Source organism: Protopterus annectens, chromosome 2.part0 (assembly GCF_019279795.1).
Source record: "Protopterus annectens isolate FY-2018-M chromosome 2.part0, PAN1.0, whole genome shotgun sequence".
NCBI classification, from domain to species: domain Eukaryota; kingdom Metazoa; phylum Chordata; order Ceratodontiformes; family Protopteridae; genus Protopterus; species Protopterus annectens.
In genome coordinates this window covers 643,828,183-643,848,620 of record NC_056728.1, presented here as the reverse complement: position 1 = coordinate 643,848,620, position 20,438 = coordinate 643,828,183, and the positions used below count along the sequence as shown (strand labels likewise).

The window sequence follows — 20,438 nt, the reverse complement described above, 5'->3', positions numbered from 1 at the left end:
AAGCATTCATTGTTGTTCATCATTAGATCGCAGTTGCAGTAGCATAAGCTATATGGGAAGTATCCTGCCAAGGGTCAAACATCTGACCAGTATCAAAAGCTTTACGGTGTCTTCCTTGCACCAGTGTATTCAGAGGCACAAAAACATGCTGTTTAAAAGTTGACAGACAGGCACAAAAGTTCAGGAATTTCTTTCCATTGAAGCTACTACTAAAAGTCTAACATTGCTGCATCCTCCGTGGTTCTGCGATTGATAGTTATGAGAATTTCGACTGATAAGTACCCCATTGGGGACTTTGTAGCTTTTTTAGGCTTATGTAGAATAGAAAGGGAAAGTGATTGTATGGATGTCAAATCCCTTACTCTGCCAACACAGCCTGTCTTTTCTGTGTAGGTGAGGAACACAATGTCCAGTCATGCTAAATTTGTTTAACCTTTAAGTATTATGAGTTGTATTTGGTTCGCATTGAAAAGCTTGAGAGAACTATGCTTAAAGACCTTACTCTGCCCATGATAGAATCTTAAGCTGGTACCTCAGATGTCCATCCTCCAGTCATCAAGAAGAGAAAAGCCATTAGAGCAGGTTCTTTATTAGCTTGTTTGGACTCATTTTCTTACTCAGCCCTGCCACATCAGAGTCCTTGGACTGTTGGTCTGCTACTTCCAACCTCTCTGGTGTTGCCCTTTGTGAAACAACTAAGGTTTGGGAGTCTGGCATGTCAATCAGGGATGGATGTATATCCAGTATGGACAAGTGAGAGCCACAGTTGATTCTGGAGGGGATACAGATGTCCTGCAGATACAGGTTGTGCGTGATGTACCTGGTACCTGGGGAGAGGACTGGATGTGAACATTTTCTTCCGAGTCTCCTCGGAAAAAAATCTTAGAAGGTAAAACACATTCTGTTCCCTGTACCCTTACATCCAGGGAAATGAAAGATGAATGGATCTGTTTTGTTAATGGTCAGTATAAGGTTTTTCAATCACTCCAGTCTGTTTCTTCACCTCTGACATTTTTAGAGAGAAAGATTGCTTCTTCTCCTTCAGATGTGGAATCTGATTCAACTATAGGGGAGTTTGAATTAGACTATTCTTCCCAAGTCTCTTCTCCTGAAAATTGAGAATCAGTATCTGACCATTTTTTTAGATTCCTATGTGAAATAATTCTGAATTTCCTGATACAATTTTAAGTATGAAGGACTTATTAAAGTGGAAACATAGAGATAGCTGAAACACAACATAACTAATTCAGAATTTTTACTGGATGAAATGCCTAAACCAATGACTATACTTTTTATTGCAGTACTTGATGCTTTTACTGTAGCAGTATTTGTCTGGATAGCCAACCTTGTGCTCCTAGGAAATCAGATAAGTTATATAAGGTTACTCAATTGTGTAGGTATCTTTTATAACTCCAGAGCTAAATCTTCAGTAATTGTTTTGTCAAAGACCACTAGCACAAAACACCTGGGTCCTTCTAATCCAGTTCTCTGTGACAAGGATGGCAGATTATTTGACAGATTTGGGGTAAGGGGTTTACATCTCCACAGCCTTAGCATTTCAAGCTGTTAATTGTCAGGCTCTCGTGTTTAATTCCTTTGTTAATAGGCAAATCAGCAATAACTTTTTTATGTCTTAGAATGTTAACTTTCCTCAATTATTCAAGTTACTAAACACTCCTTGATTGTTGATAAAGATTGTTGATAAAGATGAGTATGCAGTATCTAGTGCTGCATGAACTGTTTCAGTCTTGGTTGGGTTACATATTTAAAGTTTGCCTGAAAATGTAAAATCTGAAATTCTTAATGCCCCTCTGGATATAGTGGTTTTGTTTGACACTTCAGCAGATGCTCTAAAGAGGTTTCATGAAAGGAGAAAACTGATGTGTGAATGGTTCAATCCCCTACATCTAAATATAGTAGGATTTTTCTCCATTCCAGGATTTTTTTGTAGAAAACAATTTAAACAAACATCAAAACTCAAGAACCCAATCCTTTAAGAAACAGTGGTTGGACAGTTCAAAATAAAAGGAAGAGGCTCCTTGAGGCCAGTCTCAGTCAAAAAAAAAAACTGACTATGCATCCTCCCCTATCGCTTCCTCAACCTGGTAGTCATCTAAAGCTTTCAGTAAATCTCTGTCTGTCCCTGTGATCCAGTGTTGTAGCAGATTGGGTACTAAAATCATTCAGTACAGATGGCAATGGAGTTCTGTCCCCCCAATGCTAGGAATTCTGTCCCATCCTCAAAACCAACCCCCCATACCCCCCCCCCAATCATTTCACATAAGCTTTCTTGGGGAGTAATAGAACTTGTACCAGAAAATCAAAAAGGATTATACTTAAGAATATTTCTGGTACCCAAGAAGGAAGGAATCTGGAGGACTTACATTAAACCTCTCTTCTCTAAATCTCCATGTCAAGGTTCCAAAGTTCAAAATGCTTACTGTACAGTCTGTCTTTCCCTTGATCCCTCTGCTAAGTTTCTTAGTGACTTTGGATCTAAAAGGTGCTTGCATCCATATACCCAGTTACAGAAACTTCACATGCTATGTAACGTTTTCTGTTTGTGGTTCACTTTTTCAGTGGTCTTATTTACCCTTTGTGAATATTTTTGTTACTGTGGACAAACCAAAGTGTGTAGCACCAGTGATTGCTTTTTGCATTTTGTAAGGCTTCCACATCTTTCCACACTTAAATAACTGCCTTATTTTTGCAGATTCTGTTCAAAATGTTCAGGAATCTTTGTTGAAATCTACTTCGGATTCTAGGTTTTCAGGTCAATTTAGAAAAATCTTCTCATGTTCTTTCTCACAAAATATCTTTAGGTTGCTTGCCAAATACTTCTCAAATGACCTTCCTATCTCAAGAAAAAGTAAACTTGCCCCCCCCCCCCCCAAGATGGCTGCACTGTGATCAATCACTTAATTTCAACTCTCCCATTGTGAAAAAAGAAACTGATGGATGGTGCATTGGTGCAGTGGTATGCATTGTCGCCTCGCAGCAAGAGTGTCTTCTGCTCAGAGTCTGCATGTCCTTCCCGTGTTCATGTGCGTTTTTTCTGAGTCCTGCAGTTTCCTCCCACAGTACAAAGACCTCCATCTGGAATGTTTCTCCCCAGGCCTCCGCTGAAAATTGGCTCTTTCCAAGTCAGACTTTCCCGGTAAACAAATGTTAAATGAATAAAATAAATAAAGAACCAGTAATTCTGCCAGTTTTAGTAAAATTAATTTACTGGTAAGAAAGTATACCGCCTGAATGCCAGTAAAGAAGAAACTTAAAGAGCCTAAAAGAAAATCAGCTAGATAAGGTGGTGAAAACACTGACTGGGAAGAATCCCGCAGCTGTTCAACAAAAAGCAGTTCAAGCTCCAGCTTTGGCACAAAAGATGGCTTCCAGTAATTTAGAAGAAAAAAGTCATGTGCTCAGCGCTTAATAGAAATGAAACATTGAAGGAGTATTTCAACTGAAATAACAAAAGGCTGGAAAAATGGAGGAAACTCTAAACAGCTGTTCAGATGAACTCCTAAAACTGCAAAAATCGGAGACTGAAATGAAGAAAAGGCTGAGTATGAGACTGCTCAAAAAGAGCTTTTTCCAAAAATGGCAGATTTAGAGTGCGGAGCACACAGAGAAAACCCTGAAATGTTTTTTATGTTTCGCTGTTGAAGTCCTGGCTTGTGGGATTTCCCACGATGGAAGCCCTTGGCTGGCACGACTACCAGGGTATACAAATTTCCTCCTACAACCGTCGGACTCCCTATCCTGATGTCAGTATGCTGGGGTATAAGTGGAGTCCACCAACATCTTGACCTCAGTACTTTCTTGCCATCAGAGCCTAAAGCAGACATCCAGTACATATGGCGCTTGGTTCACACCAGAGTGAAAACTTCAGAAAGCTAAGTACCCCATTGGGGAATTCTTTCCTTTTTGCTAACTAATGTCAGAGAAAGTTGCCAAGTTAACAGCCCATCTCCGTTGTGGTAAGCAAATCCCACAATGACACTTCCACTCCTTCTGTTTTACCTGTTTCAGTCCAGACCACGTCGTCCCTAACTGCCATCCTGGAGCTGGTTAAATCCAATCTTTTGAATGCTCCCTTGGATAAGGAGTTTCTCTTTGGCCTGAAAGCAGAAGCTGTGCTCCAAAAAATGGAGGACAAAGTTAAGTCAGTGCAGACAGGCAAAGATTGTTTGCAGGTCCAACCCCCCATGTTTCATTAGAAACTATCCCACTAAACACTGTTCTTTTCCTTCCCAACCCAAAGCAGGTCAAAGAGAGGCTCATAGGGAGGGGGACCACAGTTAGCGCCAGAGACCCAGGCAAAAGCACTCTACTTCCCCAACACCAAAGACTTCCACAACTCGGGTCCCTAGTAGGGAGCAGTCATGACTCTTTTGTGGCACCCCCCCAACCTGTTCTCAGATTTGGAGAAAGACTAGCACTATTCAGAATAATTGGCTCTCTTTTTGCAGACTAGTGAGTTCTAAATATCCTTTCCAGTGAATATCACCTCAAATCTTTACACCCTCCAAAACATTCAGATTTCCCAGTTTTATCACGATCTCAAAAAGCAGAGAGACTTTCACATATGATAACACTAGGCAAGAAGGCCTTAGTGGAAGCAGTCTCTCTTAATCAGATAGGAAGGGACTTTTCGTCAGCACAGTTCAGGGTCCCAAAGAGGATGTATTCTGTTATATCCTGGACCTTTCCACCCTCTACTTATTCCAAGAGGTTCCCAAATTCAGGAGGCTGACTCTTCACTAACTCTTGACCATGTTTTCCCAATGGCTTTCATGGGGACTCCATTTCTAAAGTATGCATTCTTGCATATTCCATAGAAGGATCAAACTGTGGATTCTTGAGGTCTTAAGCAAGTCCCATACATTTACAATTGTGTGCTCTGCAATCTAATACTTCCAGGGTAGTCACAAAGCACTTAGCTCTCCTCATTGCCTACTGCTAAACGCAAGGGTACATGTATACCCCCTACCTGGAAGATTTGCCTCCTCCAGTCTACAAGCCTGGTACTACTCAGCAAAGACTTGACATCTACCCAGTCCATATTTACTTTGCTGGGATTCACCATAAATTACCGAGAATCCCCAATGCTGCTCACCACCAGAATACTGTTCTAGGGGGCCCTACTGGACTCTATCCTTCAAAAGACCTTCTTGCCTTCAGACAGGGTATCCTTCCTGACCAGTAGCTTTCAGAAAATTATGGACAGCAATATTCTTGCAGCCAGAGAGTTTCTCCACACACTGGGTTACATGGCCTTTTTTATTCTCATGATTCTCCTGCCTAGGCTGCACATGAGGAGATTACACTGGTACCTCAGAAATGTGTGGGGCCAGCATACACAACCACCATGTACTAAAATAAGGCTGATACTGGCCTAAAATAATTATTTGCATGGTGGACCAGTGCATGCACTCCTAACCCAGCTTTGCAACAAACTCCACCATGGATGCCTCAGAGACTGCTTGAGGGGTACACTTCAGACAGTTACAGACTCAGTGGAAGTGGATAAATACATAAACTTAAAGGAAATTCTGACAGCCGAAAGGGCTTTACTAGCATTCAGAGAGGAAATTGAAACCAGAGGTGCTAATAGTGGATACAGATTATGCCATAGTAATGTGGTACAGAAACAAAGAGCACATTCATGCCCTCCTTGCTGCCTAGCTATGGCGGTGGGGATCACTGCTCACTCCATGGGATGGCACATATGGGGTCAGTATCTCCCAGGTGTGCACAGCCAACAGGCAGTCCAACTTAGCAGAAGCCTGTAGACACACATGAGTGGCAGTTGCATCGGGAAATCACTCTCCACATAGCCGAGGAATGGGGGACCCCACAGGTGGTCCACCGCCACCAGAAGAAACACAATTGAAGAGGTTTTGCCACCCGGACAAGACACCCTGTCAGCCTGGCAAACAGATGCTTTCTCATTTGCATGGACAGGCTTATCTATTTATGCCTTCCCACCAATGCGCCTACTTCCCAGTGTTCTCCAAAAAATCAGAGAAGAGCCCCCAGGGTCATAGTTATAGCTCCAAATTGGCCAAGGCAACACTGGTGTCTTCTTCTGAGCCTAACTAATACTGTCCTTGGATATTACTTCAGACTCTTCACCTCCAGACTCAAGACAAATGGACACATCATACTCCCCAACCTGAAAACCATCTGTCTATCAGCTTGGAGGATACCTTAACCCTCGATCAGCTTGGAGGATACTTTAACTTGGGGGGGGGGGGGTCTTCCCCTACATAAGCAGGTGCAGGATATCCTAGAAAAAGCCAGTAGGCCTAGCTCCAGGAAACCCTGTGCAGGGAAAAGGAATAGTTTTCCAACTTGGTGTTCACAACCTTATCAGGAGCCCATCAAGGCCAAGATCCTGATCAGCTAGTCCTTTCTGGAATATCTGTTTGAACAAGGCCTTTCTTTTCTCATGGTTAAAGATTCAGGTTTCGGCTATTAAAGCCTATTTTCTTGGCTATTAAAGCCTATTTTCTTGCCCACACCCCTGTCTTTTTCATTTTCTGGTCAAACAGTTCCTTATAGAGGTCATCCACTTCAGACCTCCTAGGAGACCTTATAGACCACCCTCTGACCTAACCTTTGTCCTAGAAAGGCTTACACTTTCTCATTTGAACAAGCCTCTCCTTCAGATTTAAAATTCTTGGCATGAAAGACTGCCTGCTTAATAGCCATCATGTCAGCTAGGAGTTTGAGACTCCAGACTCTCATGGCAGTGGAACCTTTTATCATCTGCCATCCTGACTAATCCTGCTTTTAGGCCCAAGGTGGTGTCTGATGTGTCTTTAATTCAAGCAAAACATCTCCCTATCTTCTCTCCAAACTGACAAAAATCTGCATTTCTCAAACTTCCATAGGCACCTACCCTACTATTCGGACAGAACAAAAGCCATCAGAATATCTGACCGACTGTAACCTTTGCAAGCAGTACTAAAGGCAATCCTGTCGCAAGCAAACCATTTCCAAATGGGTCTCTCACTGTATCATCTTTTTGTTACAGTCATCATGGAAGAAACCCGCCTGAAGCTGCAAGAACCCATTCCACTAGGGCAAGTAGGCCTCCAGCCTTCCTGGAGGGCATACCTAACAAGGGTTTTGGAGGTTGCCAAATGGTCTTCCGTGCACACATTAACCATGCACTACCAATGTCAGCCTTCTTAAAGTCCAAAGGGTTTGCCTCTTTACTCTACAAAACTTCCCCTCCTCACTTTACTTTAGCATCCTCCCCTCTTTTCAGCTTTGGGAATCATCCCACAAGTCAGGACTGCAACAGTGAAACATGAAGAACATAGTACAAATTGTGTACACTTACTGTAAATGTAAGTGTTTTAAGTGTAGTCACTGTTACAGTCCTTTTTCCCTCCTCCCCCCCCCCCCAGCCTACAAGGTAGGCTGCTACTATGTCCTATTTACCTAGGATTCCTGCTCCTGATTCTTGCCTGCCTGGAGATCCCTGCCTTAGTTGTCTGACCTTCTGCTCTTATTTGGGTGGCTCCAAACTCTGCGGGGCAAGAAAATAACTGAGGTCATGATGTCAGTTGACTCCACTCGTACCCCAGAGTACTGACATCAGGATAGGGCATCTGCCGGTTGTAGGTGGAGAGAAAATATTTACTTTGGTAGTCGGACCGCCAAAGGGCTTCCATGGTGGGAAATCCCACAAGTCAGGACTGTAATTGTGAACACACTCGAGCATCAACATTTATGGTAAGTGTACACAACTGTACTTTTTTCTGCTGTACCAGAGAAACTGGAAGGAACAGACTGTATTCATTTTATGAAAGCATAAATAAGTAACTGGGCTGGTATTATTCAGCAGGATTTGTTAATTGAAAGGGCACATTGCATGTATTCTCCAAACCTGGCCATGGGAAATCAGCCAAGACTTGCACTGGTAAAGATGCAATCATACCAGCAGAAAGAGCTTATCCTCAGAACTATCTAGTGTTTGTGGAAAATGAGTATTCACTGTACACCAGGCAGAAAAGCATATTTATCCTAGCAATTGGGGAATGTCGAGAGGTAGGAGTGAGATTCAAGCTGCTGTATCCAACTGTTTTCAAAATATTTTTTTTACAGGAGGATCAATTTTAACATCTTTATTGAATTATCAGTTAAGATGTAGATAAACATTTGTATAAAAGAAAACAAACTATATTAATATATTCCTAGTTGCAAACATTATACATCACATGTATTCTTTTATATGTTTATCATCAATTAACATTACATAAATTAATCAATTCCTGTCTTCCCTTAAGCCCCACTCCTCCTTCAAAACATTACTCTGTATGTATTGTTCCCAAAGTTTTAGTTTATTCTATGTAATTTGGTCCTAACTTTTTCTTAAGATCCCACTTCCAGTTCTTTCTATCTCTGGTACAGTATTCAGTACTTCAAACATATTTGGTTATCCAAGTCATTTTTTTGATGGAGAACAGGATAAAGGGGAAATACAAAAGTTTGTCCAAGAAGGTGTGAGCCATCAGACAGAAGGGGACTCTGCTTCTCATCCTTTTTGATGGTAAGTAGAAAGACTGCCAATGAAACCTTTTCCAGTGTTCCAAAGGAAAATGTTTGAGAGAGAGAGAGAAAGCACAGGAGCTGATTTGAATCAGGAGTACATTGGACTTGAACCTGAGTCTGAGGTTGAGAGATGGAGATACACTGGAAGAAGCCCAGCAACACTGAAATTAATGAATACAATGTAAGACTATAAAGCATTAATCCCATTTGTAAAATACGGCTTTACAAGAAAAAGTCTCTGATAATGACTGGATTTTTGTTGACTTTGTTAAACTTGTTATGGGACTGACCAGTATAACCAGACTTCATATCATTAATGTTTGTAAGGACACTAAAATGTAAAATAAATAAATAAAAAAAGTGGGAAATAACTGTAAGTAAACAAGTTTTATCCTTAACAGTGTTTGTATAAAACATTTCATGGTATAAATTGCATGTTATATAGTAAAGTATTTTAGTGACTGTTGTGTGCGATAAAGATCCTAAACTAAACAGGTACATTTTAGTTTTAAGAAATGTAGGCATTACAGTGTAAAAACAGAAGAAAGGCTGGACAAAAGCATAATTAAGTCAATAGGTTGAAATCTTGGGCTGCTGGGGAAGGAGATATGATGTAAAAGTTCACTGATTATAATATATGTAGAACTGAAATGTTTTCTTTTACTTTTGCACAGGTGAAGGTCTAGATTAATGCCCTTGGCTTCTTTTGTGTAAGAAAGTGAGTTTATTTTTTGAGACCACAATGTAATGAATAGTTTTCTTGAAGCAAATAAGTATTCAGTGCCAATTGAGAAGACCGTAGCTGAGTGTCTGAGTATAGCTGTACATTGTGTTTTTGTTTCCATGGAAACAAGCTGACTAAAGTTGAAGGCAATAAACAGAGGTCTGGACATTGTTTACTGAGAGAAATGTAAAATTAAAAGGTGCAAGGGCCAGCACCTCAGTTAAACATCAAGTCTGAAGTTATTGGAAGTAAATAAGAGAGCTTTTCTAATAACTAAATACTTTAATGCATATACTTCAATATATAACGTAGCTTTATTTAAAGATAAGCCTTTGCACTTTTTTAAGGCTAAATGTTTTCTGAAAGCATGCAAGTTGTTTTTCACATCTGAGAGGGGGAATAAAGGTAAGACAAGAACAGACATCAGCTGCTGTTGTGCAGGCTGTAACATGGCTTAGCATTGGTAACCTTAATATTAGGTTGATTAATGCCTGTGAGTACAGCTGTTAATTTAGGAGAGTTGATCCTGTCAAGAAGGTTAAACTTCAGTATTTGAAGATATACATAGTTTTTTTATGTGGTTTGTTTTTACACTAATAAACCAGAAGTGGAAGACATTAGCCAGGAGCACACCCAAACCACTTCTTTTTTATTAAAAATGCACAAAGTGCAAAACATAAACTCTCTAAAATGTAAAACAAGTAAAATGATTAAGTGCTTTTGTCCTGGTAATATAGGACTTAACCAGAATAAAGAACATGTTAGCACTAAACATTCTGTTTAACAGTGAAAACCCATTCCCCCCATGTATTAATCACCTCTATTTTTTAAAGGTTTCAGTCTAATTTAAAAATATATGCTAACAACAACTTCACAGATTTATTAAAAATACACAGTATTAAACCTAATAATTCATCTAAATCCTTATACCATAACCATTAAAAAACAAATTGTATAACACTTAAATGCACTATGTGCACATAGTGTTCAATCTAAGAATACTAATAGAAACCATTTCATTAACCCATATTTACCCATGACATTTGTCTTTAATTGCCATCCAAGCTTTTTCATCTTTAAACACTCCTTCCATGTTCACCCCCTCATATCATAGTTGACACTGTTAGCAATATAACATTTAAAACTGTGACCATTTTATGTTTGTACAGTGTATTTTGATTGTCCCTGTTTTTAATGTCATAGGTGAGTTGATAAATTCTGGTTGTAAATGCTTTTATTGTTTTCCCTACATAGAAACATGGATATTTCAATACGCTGTGCAATGTATACTACCTTACTACTAGAACATTGATATTTTTGTTTTAAACAAAAATCATCATACCAATAAATAATGTTTTGTCCTTCCTGAATATAACAACATGCTATAAATAAAAAAAATTTGTCTTCCTGAATTTAACAATGTTTTTTTTTTTTTTTTTTTATTACAATAACTACAAACGTTTCATTCTAGAACTTTCATTTCCCTCTTCATATCTTTCTAAAATAGTATTCAGACACTTATCTTTCCTGGACACAAATTTAGTGCAGGGACCCAGTTGTTGAAACTGTTCCCCATTAGCCAAGAAAATATTCCAGTTACTTTGAATGATGCTTTTTATTAACAAAATCCATAGAATAAGTCAGTCATAGCCTTTCCAAATTCATTCCAACTAAGCAGTTGTTTGTTAAAAATCCCAAACACCTTTTTGCCTATTAATGGATAATGTATATCTTTTTCCCTTTTAACTTTCATCTCATCAGCAATGGCGTCTATAAAACAAATAGAATAGCTCCCTTATATAACATCTCACTCACCTTATTACATTTATCATTAAATTATTTTGGGAAACCATCTTTGCAAGCCTAACCTACTGTGCTTTTACCATAGCCTTCTTTTGGTGTCTGGGATGCCAACTAGTAAAATGAAGTAAGAAATTAGAATATGTAGGTTTTCTATAAATATTTGATTCAAATTTTGTGTCGTCCTTATTTTTAAAAATCAAAACATCCAATAAATAACAACACTTCTGCTGAAACACTCATTGTAAATTCCAGAAATTCAGTCAGTAATAAATATAATTCATTGTTTATTCAAATTGCCTTCACAAAATAACACTATATCATCTAAAAAGTGCCCATATAAGAACCAATGTTTGCTGTATTCAGAATTGAACGCAAAACTGTATTCCCAGTATACCATTACCAAATTGGCAAATATACGGGCACAAGTAACCCCCATAGTTACTCCCTTTTGCGGACAAAATAGCTGCCCTTCAAAATAAATGCAACTGTTCAACAGTAATATTTCCATCATATTCCTCAACATTAAAATCACTTCATGAACCAATTGGCTGTGGTCATATAAATCATAAAGCAGTCAAGCCCCTTCCATGAGGGATTATTGAAAAAAAAATCCTTGACTACTATGGTGACAAAATAATCATCCCTGTGCAAAACTATAACTTGTTCTAGTTAAAAAAAAAAAATCCCAAGAATCTGCATATAAATAATTATTAGTCACCACATTTGTAAGTTTAAAATCTACAAACATTGCAATATTAAAAGTCTTAGATAATTTAGCATCTGCTGTTGGGCATAAAGGGGAGGGGGGTTCTGCTAAATTTGTGTATTTTGGGGATACCAAAAATGGTGGGGGCTCTGGGAGATTCAACCTTTAAAAAATCATATTCCTGTTTAGTAATCTGTCCTTGTGATAAAAAAAAAATTGAACAATAAAGCATCTGTTTTGTAATGAGCTATATTTTTTTATTAATAGAAGATGTTATATAGTCCAGTCTCACCTACATTCTTACCCTTGGGTTCGGAGCCGAACCTCACCTCCGACTCAGCCATACTCTAGCTTGAAGTCTTCAGTTGGCTCGTGGCTAAGAGGTATCCCATACTGCATTGCGCCCATCCCGATCTCGTTTGCCGCTCATTATGTTCAGATGTGGTCTCACTCTTGGCCGTGGCTAAGTATAATTTTTCTTTTAAATTCAAACACATTGTTGACCAAAAAGCTATTTTCATAGCTACCTTGTGTGTGTTGTTCTGCTGGTTGCGTGTCCGGTTCCGTTGGCCTTTTGGTATCCCGTTCACCCCTTGTCTCCACAGGCTAGGCCCGTTTTTTCAAAGGACCTTGTTTTCCCTTCTGTCCAGTGGTAGTTTTCCTATTTTTAGGTGTTTTGTTGTTTTCTGTGGTGTTAGTCTCTTGTTTCCTGGGCTAGGCCCGTTTAAATTAGAGGACCTAGTCCTCCTTGTTGTTGTCCATGGTCTAGGCCGTTTCAGTTAGAGGGTCTAGTTTCCCGTGCCTTTTGTGTTTGTTTCTTTTGTGCAGAGGTGTTCCTGTTTTCCTGTGTGGTGTGTGGAGTTTTCTTGCCAGCATGTCTAAAGATCCCAAAGAACATAGGCCTTCAAGTTTTAAAAAGTGTGTAGAATGTAGTTACAAGATGCCATTAACTGATGGGCACTCAAGTGTGTGTGTACTGCTTGGGTGCTATTGATCTCCAAGAATCCTTGTTCTGCCACACTTTGTCCCGGTGTACTGCAAGAGAGGAAGAACAAGCTTATCTTAAAAGGACTACTGAAACCTCCCTTTGAAGAAGACTTGGAGAGGTCTTCTAGTTTCAGATCCTCTCCTTCCAAACCAGACAAGAAATCAGAAAAAAATCTTCAAAAAGCACACTCCGGCTCCGTCAGTTTCCTCAGAGCCGCCAGAGAAAATCGCTAAAACTACTGTTACTTCTTTGGCTCCATTGGCTTTGGTGCCGACAGAAGGCAGTATACCGACTATGTCGACATCGGCTCTCAGCATCTCGGAGCCGGTGACAGAGATTCTAGTTCAGAGCCAGTCTCCAGTTCTCGACCGGTTTCTCCATCTCATAGGTCTCCCTATGTAGGGAGATCCAGATCTCTGACCTTATCATCTAGGTCCTTTCGGACCCTCTCTGATGACTGTCGATAGAATGGTGCAGAAACTACTCCAGTCATTGGTGCTGGCTAAATTGTTTTCAGTTCCGGCCCAGTCAGCCCCAGAGCCCATCCTCCCCCTCCTCTTTGGCTGCTCCTCCTCTGAGCCTTTCTCTGCTTTCGGACCCAGAGCTGTCAGTTCCATTGGATGCTGTGAGGTCAGTTTCAATAGCCCCCTCTGGCCTCTCTACTCTGATCTCCGCTAGTTTCTTCATAGTTGTCAGTGAACAAAATGGTCAACATCTTATCACTGTAGTCATTACTACTCATTACCATTAGGCTGCCACCCTTAACTGGTTTCATTAATCTAATATTTCAGTGTGTTACAGTATTATGAAACCAATCTCATTCGTCCACACTGAAATTCCTATAGATATGGTTGTTTTTTTACCTGTAAGATCTTTCTGAAGCCCTGTTCACATACCTTTTCAAACAGCTGGATCATGGAATGTAAAGGCAGGTTAAAGGAACTAGATTTCTACAACCCTGAAGGAGTAAAGACATGCTCACTTGTAAAATGCATGCAGAAATTAAGCTTTCTAGTAAACATTTTAAGATCTATTAAGATGTCCTCCACTTTGGCTCTCCAGTTCTGAACAAATGCAAACCCCTTTTCAAACAAATTCCATCATTGGGAGTCAACATAAACATCCGTCTAGTTATAAATTTTAAAATCTCCCCTTTTATTACAAATAACTGCCATTACCTCTATCTCTCTCCTGTACATCATCTTCTTCCTGTCCCATGCCCCCCCTCCCATGGTAATTCAGTTTTTGAGTCTCTCCCCAGTTCACAGTCACCAGTCGGGTAACAACCTGTCTCCCTCTGTCCTTGTTTTTCAATCTCTCTGATCTTCCGGGGGGTAGGGGAGACTAAAGGGTTTTCCTGTTCAACATGTTGATTATCCAAGTTATGTGAATTAACATCAACATCAACATTGTAAATGTCAAATGAACATTTTTTTTTTTTTTTTTAAATATCATGCCTATTATGGGGGAGAAAAGGCTCTCCTATAGTCATATTCCATTTCATTCCTTAATTTTTTTCTTTTTTACTTTTAATATCCAACACCACCATATAAGCTCAGTAAATCTTCATGCAATTGTGAACCAGCAAACAGGGACTCAGAACTATTAATCAGACACAATTCCAGAGACATGGACAGGTTAATGAATGATGTTTCTGTATTAGATATAAAAAACATTACTGAGGATTTACTGTTTCCCCATTAAAGAAAATTAATTCAATAACATTTTTGATAAAGTTGATGGGATGGTCATACAAAATATTAATAACCATAGGAATCAATCCGAGGAGGTTAGAAAACGTTGAGAGATCTGATAAGCAATTAACAAGGATAGAATTGGATGACATGTGTATGGCTCCCAAATAGGCAACAAAGTTTTGAAGATTTAAGGTTTTTGCTTGGAAGTATTGCATAAGCATTTTTTATACACCAGGCAGAATTTTTCCTTAGGTAGATGGCAGATGTTGGAGGTGTGATGGGGAAGAAAGAGGTAACTGAGAGCATATGTTTTGGGAGTGTAATGAGTTAGGTTTTAAAAATTCACTGTTGAGTACTCAGAAATGTTTGGTGAGCAAATTGTTGTAAGTATTGAAATTGCTCTTTTGACCTGGATCTGTCTAAATCAACTGTATCTGAAGTCGTGAGTAATTTAGCAGAGATAAAAGAACTTGAAAGTGGATATTTAAGAAAGGACAGGATCAAATTACATAGAAAAAAAAATGAAAATTGTGGGAGCTGTACATGCAGAATAAATATTTGAAGGAGTGAGATTTAATGGAAGGCAGGCATTGAGCAGTTTATGTAATGGTGGGTTGATATAAAAGAAATGTATGTGATGTATACAGTTTGCAACTGTAAACATGTTATCATGGTTTTTCTTTTATATAAATGTATGCTTGTCTGTATCTTAAGTGATAATACAATAAATGTGTTTATAAATAAAGAAAAAACAAACCTCTTTATAAAGAAAAATTCCGTCAGTTTTCTCTTCAACCTCTGACAACATCAAAGGGATTCCTCAGCATTTTAAGATACATGACTTCCACTGTTATGGTTCATCTACCCAGACTGCATATTAGAAAAAATTAGTGGTTTCTCAGATCATTTAGGCTTCAGCACCATTTCCTTCCATCTTACCAAATCCAGTTCTTAACTTTCCCAAGAAAACCTCACCAGTGAATAGGCCAAATGGCTAGGAATCCGTATTTTAAAATATCCCTTTTACCTTCTACCTAGTCTGCAAGTACGGAATCCTTAGACTTAAGCTAGGGGGCTGTATCTAAGGGATTCAATGTGCAGGTTTATGCACATTTCAAGTTAGAAGACTGCACATAAACATCAGAGAGCTGAAGGCATTAGTAAATGTTGTGACAGCCTTAAATCATTTGTGGACTCCACGACTTTTATTGGTATCACAGATATCACTACAGCCATATGGTATGTAAACAAACAAGTGGGAACTGGGTCACATCCTCTATGCAGACTATCCATGATAGCCCGAGAACTGGGAAACCCATATAATCTGAGTGTTCAGGCTAGGCCACTTACATTCCGTCAAGAGCATAATAGTCCCAAAAACAAGTTCCCAGTTACCACTCTCATTTCCATCACACCTCAACCATTTGCTGTCTACAGGAGAAAATAAATCTCCTTTGCATATTGCATATAAAAATATCTATGCAACCCCCCCCCCCCCCCGAAAAAAAAAATTCCCAAAGCTTCTGGGCATTGTCGCTTACTTAGGAACCATATAGATATCCTTCCATTGTTCCTTTATAAACTGCCTTTCCAGTCTGACAATCTTTTGTAACTTCCCCTGATTGAATTCTTATAGTTGTCCTGCAGTGTTTTATATGCTGTACTAAAATATTCCCTTTTTAGCATCAGCTTCTGTTCTAGATTTTACTGAAAACTCCACCAGTGCTGATCTTTCAGTTATAGTCCCTTATCACATTCTGTTTGTCTATACCCCAATATCAATTCCTGGTAACTATTACCTCTCCCTGTCTAGTAATTTGTTCCCAATACCGTTGCTTCTTTTCCAGTTTTCTCCACTAAATTCCAGTCCCCTCTTGTCCATTTTCTATATCATCACTTGGAGTAATCCCTTGTTGGCAAAATCACCTTTCTCTATTCTTGAGCTGGCTTAGCTCTTGGAATTCATTCTGCAACCTTATGAATTTAAGATTTTATATTTATATAATGTGTGTGTGTGTGTGTGTGTGTGTGTGTGTGTGTGTGTGTATATATATATATATATATATATATATATATATATATATATATATATATATATATATATATATATATATATATATATATATATATATATATATATATATATATATATATATATATATATATATATATATATATATATATATATATATATATATATATATATAATAGCATGACTGGAATGGGCCCCATTACCAAGTCAAAGTAATATTAAGGTTCATGAGATTTGTATTGTTTCAGTCTTTGATGTTAGCCAAAAGTGCTCTTCTCAGCACCCACAATGTGCCCAGTAATGACTCCTTGTACAATTTGTATGGAGTTACATATAATGGTAACATATCCAAGTATGATTGTAAATTCTTTTTTTATAAGACCTGTTGCCCCTACTACTACTGGAACTGTCTGGGTATCTGTCTTCCACATTCCACATTGCCTTCATTTCTGCCAGCAAATCCTGGTATTTTATGACTTTGTATCTCTGTATGTAAAGACACTGTAGTCACTGGGTGTAGCAATTTCAATAGTCATTGCTACTTTTGTCTTCTTTTCATGGGCTACTATATCTGGTTTTCTCGCATCAATTTTTTGAACTGTTTCTAGTGGGAGATCCCATTTGATATAAACTTCATAATTAATAATTTTCTATGATGTTTTATGGCTCATCTTTCCAGTGTTTTACAGCCACTTCAGTACTATAATGTTTGCACAGTCCGCAATGCAAACGTCTTGCCACATTATGCACATCATAACCAGCTACAAGATGTGAGACTGTTTCCAGTTCTGTTTTGCAAAACCTACATTTGTCCATTTCTCCCACATGTTTAGTGGACTTTGTAAACTGTGTACGTAGTCCACTATTTGGACCGCCAGTATTAACCTTTCATATTTTGTTTTAAATTCACCTCTCCTTAACTGTTCCTGCGTTTGATCCTGATCAACATAAGGTTGTTCCAAGAGCTTCTTGTACTTGCAGCTATATTTATGTATTTTCCACATTTCTTGCCTTCTCATGTGATCCTTCACCTTATATTCTTTGTTTGTTTTTTGGCACATTCAGTTGCTGCTTGATTATCAACTTCTGGTTTGATTTCCATTCCCACTTGACACCAATATGCTTCTGCTAAACTAAGTAGGGAAGTTCTCTTAGGCTTTTTCTCCTCATGTTTAAGAACTTTCACTAAATTTGGGTATTGTGAATTCAACAGATGTGTGCAGTCCCACGATTACAGATCTATACATGTAAACAATTTCAAGGAGGCCCATACATAATAATCTTAATATGTACCGATTTTTATAAATCATTTGATAAGCATGAAGCATCCTTCTTGTTTTCCTGTCTACCCTGTCCAGCATGTTTTGGAGCCAGTCAGTCACTCCAAAGCTGTAAGTTAAGACAGTAAGAGCAAATTGGTTTATAGCATGGACTTTATTCCTAGATGTCAGTGTTGTTTTTAGCATTATTTAAACCTAAAATTTCCTTACTGAATTTTATTCACATTTGTTCATGTTTTATCAATTGCCAAATGTTTATACACTCCCTCTTGCTCAAGTTTTTTTAATATCCTATTCCTGTCCCAAACTGATGTTTTCTTGGTGCTGCAGCTTTCCTCCATTAAAGGTTGCTTTTGCACATTTGTCAAGACCAAATGACATTCTTTTATCATCTGCAAAACTTTTAACCACTTGCAGTTGTGCTTTCAGTTCCTCATCTGATGAACTTACACAGTTTTAAATCAACAAAAAGATAAGAGGTCTTTACACTGTCTTCTAGGAGCCAAATTATAGCCATGGCCTAATGTGCTAAGTAGCTTAAAGGGTTAAGGGCAAGACAGAATAGCAGTGGTGACAGGGAGTCACCCTGAAAATATCCCCTTTTGAATTTTTATCCCTGGAATAATAATTTGCCCTTTATCATGGCTTAATTGCAAAGTAGTCTGCCACTATTTCATGGTCGCTGTAATGTAATCAGTTATTGTCTGATATAGCTTATACATTTTTAAGCACTCTTTTATCCATGAATGTGGGATATTGTCAAATGCTTTTTTTGTAGTCAATCCATGCCATATTTAAATTCTTCCCCTTTTTACAGTACTCCACTATGACTTTAACAACAAATGATCCTTTTTTCCATATGACTTTCTTTTATTACTCTTTTGTTGTATTGCCATGATTGAGTTTTCTTCTAAATGACTATAAACTCTGTCAGCATCAGTTCCGGTGTATAGTTTATATGTTGTCAAAAGGCGAGTTATTGGTCTATAATTTTTGCGATAACTTGCAGGTTCACTTTTAAGTAGAAGCATTCTTTTTCCTGTTAACCAGGCTGGTGTCTGTTCAGGTGTGCATATAAATAGTTCATACTCATGGCTAAGTCTTCTTACAAAGATGTTAATACTTTTAGCCAAAAGATAGTTACTGCATCTGGGCCTGGGGTTTGACAATTGGAGGCTTTTCTTAACTTTATTTTAATATCTGGCTGTTACTTCATCCCATTTCATATCTTGTAGATTTGAACTTCTTACGTGTTTTACTTCTTTTTATCCATTCAGCATCTTTATGTTCCACAGGATCTTCATAGATGTTTCTCCAAAATGTATCTATTTCTTTTTGGGTGGTCTTTCAGTCCCTTTTGCCTTGTTTCCCAATGCTCTATAGAACTTTTGGGGGGCATCAATAAATTGCTTATTTTGTACTTTTCCTTTATATTTTTGTTGAATATTCTGTATGGTGGCTGTTATTTTCCTTAAGGACTTGAATCCAAAAGCTGTCCTCTCCTAATTTATTTAACTGCCCCCACCCCACTCCCATTTCTTCATTATCATCATCCCTTTCCACTTTGAGTTATAACCCTCTACTTCCACTATGTATATGAGCCTAACTATGTAGCTGTTAACTATCCATTCAAATCGGGCTATTCTAAACCACCTTGTTCTATGGGGAGGATTATCTTATCCCACTTAACTCTTGCCCTCATCCCCTTCAAACTAAATTCCTTCTTTATTAATTATTGCCACAACTTCTCCTCCTTTTTTTTAAAGTATGTCTATTGAGTTGTATATAAAATGTCTGTAGGTGTTTCTGCAGTTAAATCCTACTGACAACTGTAGGCATGAAATATTGCTTGCTTATATTTGCAATAATAATTCCAAAACTATGGTACATACCAAAGTATTAATCATCTTAAAACACACAAAATGACAGGCATAACTCTGATATTTGACTTTAGTGTAGTGTGGTTAGAGTGATATTAATTGTTAATATTATATTTATTTATGTTGTCATGAATTTCATGTGTTTCTAAATAACTCAACAACCAAATAGTACAGATAGAACTGCTTAGCCTCATATGAAACCTCTCAGTTTGATGAATAAAATGCTGCTAGTAGTATAACTTGAGTGGTTGCTGAGATACTGTAAGTTGCTTACAAAATATTACAAATTCAATAGTTCCATACTGTGACTTGTAAAATCTAGTCTAAGACTTAGAACTTAAATAATACCACCACTATAAAAAGAGTTTGTGCTGAAGAGCTTACCATTTACCCTTATTTAATAACCCTAAGGTTCCAGAGATATGTACGGTTGTTAGAATCAAATTATGCCCTCAAATTTCAATCAAAAAGCTTAGGCTCTTCCCATTGGAAGCTATGGTGCAGACTTCCTGAGCTCCATTGGAGGGAATGAGATAAAACTAAAAGGACTAGAGACTGAAATCGTAATTGACGGAGTCATGATTGACTGAAAATTATAAAGTAAAGAAGCAGTGGTTATTCGTATGTGTTTTTTCTCTCTTCTCAACTGTTGTGCAAACATGGAGTTGTATATGTAATATGGGAGGGGGGGTGCAGAGCGGGCTTGCCCCCCTGCAAAAAAAAGATTTTGAAATATGTTTGGTGCAGCAGTATTTCAGTCAAA

General features: G+C 38.2%; 1 protein-coding gene across 1 annotated transcript in view; it reads left to right on the top strand.

The window, feature by feature from the left end:
• The window catches only part of ACO1 (aconitase 1), a 1,039,508-nt gene that overhangs the window by 966,457 nt on the left and 52,613 nt on the right, over nucleotides 1–20,438 (top strand). The gene's annotated exons all lie outside the window — the stretch shown is intronic.